Below are 1173 nucleotides of genomic sequence, written 5' to 3'. Positions count from 1 at the left end.
CTGTGTGTCCTTCACGGCAGCATCTGCTGGGGCAGAGCAAGGGGTTCGCCTCTTGAAAAGGTTCCCTGGGACCTCTCAGCCCCGCCAGCCCCTGCCCTGTTCCCAGATGGGGCCACTGAGATGCAGGGAGGGGCTGCGATGTCCCCGAGGTCCCACAGTGTGGGGTGAGATCATCTCACCCTGAGCCCCAGACCCTTCCCAGCCGGTGCCCCTTTCCCCATTGCTACGGAAACTTCGGGGCCCCCATCTCCCTCCTGGCTGGTCACCTCCTCCTCTCACTCACAGAGGTTTTCTTCCTGGGCGTCGGCAGCTGGGCTGGCCCTGGGGGAGGCACGGGAGCTTTAGGGGCAGTGGATGGGCAGGGGCGGGTGGGAGTCTGGGCTCTTCGGGCAGAATTACCTCCTCTGCAGGCCTCTGTCTATGGGCTCTGGCTCCACAGCCCCTGCAGGATGCTGGAAATCAGCTTTTCTCTGGGCTGAGGGAAGAAGGACAGAGCCTCAGCCCTGGGAACATTGGAGCCCCCTGCGCCCCACACGCAGCTCGAAGGTAAAACACTCTTGCCTCCATGTTCCAAATGCCTCATGAGACAGACAGAGCCCGAAGGACACTTTACATTTGTAGATGGGACTGAGCCCGGAGGACACTTTACATTTGTAGATGGGACTGAGCCCGGAGGACACTTTACATTTGTAGATGGGACTGAGCCCGATGGACACTTTACATTTGTAGATGGACTGACGTTAAGCGCTTTCTCCATTCGCCTGGTGAGAGATGCTGGAACAGTTTCTCAAAGCTGCATCTGCCCAGTGGTTTGGATTCTCCCTGGCTGTGCCCTGAGCCCACCCTCAGTCGGCCCACAGGGTCCCCCCATTCCCTACTCACCCGATGTCCAGCGTTTGCCGTGACGTCGATGTCGGAGGATGAGGAAGAGGAGGACGAGGAGAAGGAGCAGCAGGACGAAGGCCACCAAGACGCCGGTCACAACCCCCAGGTGCCTTCCCAGACCTTGAGCACGATGATGTCAGGAATGGGGGTGATGTCATTGAAATGAGCACCTACTGTATGCAGGTGACTGCTGGACCTTCCATTCACCACCTCCAACCCCCACAACAGTCGTGCAGCACAGAAACATCCACCCTACCCACTTTACAGATGAAAAACTGAGGCTCAGAG

The 1173-nt window shown here is 58.6% G+C and overlaps 1 long non-coding RNA gene across 2 annotated transcripts; it reads right to left on the bottom strand.

Annotated features, from left to right (window-relative positions):
- LOC116465961 (uncharacterized) lies at positions 1-1162 on the bottom strand. 2 transcript variants are annotated; one of them, XR_004247305.2, is made up of 4 exons: positions 883-1162; positions 400-475; positions 284-321; positions 1-23 (listed from the first exon to the last, which is right to left on the bottom strand). It is a non-coding gene; the product is annotated as an uncharacterized LOC116465961 (long non-coding RNA). The 2 variants fall into 2 exon arrangements; XR_004247304.2 differs by having other exon boundaries at positions 400-1162.
- Positions 1163-1173: the final 11 nt, after the last annotated feature.

This window comes from Hylobates moloch, unplaced genomic scaffold (genome assembly GCF_009828535.3).
Source record: "Hylobates moloch isolate HMO894 unplaced genomic scaffold, HMol_V3 SCAFFOLD_16539, whole genome shotgun sequence".
In the NCBI taxonomy this organism is placed as follows: Eukaryota; Metazoa; Chordata; class Mammalia; order Primates; family Hylobatidae; genus Hylobates; species Hylobates moloch.
Note: the sequence above shows the minus strand (reverse complement) of the source record. Positions and strands in the feature narration are given on the sequence as shown.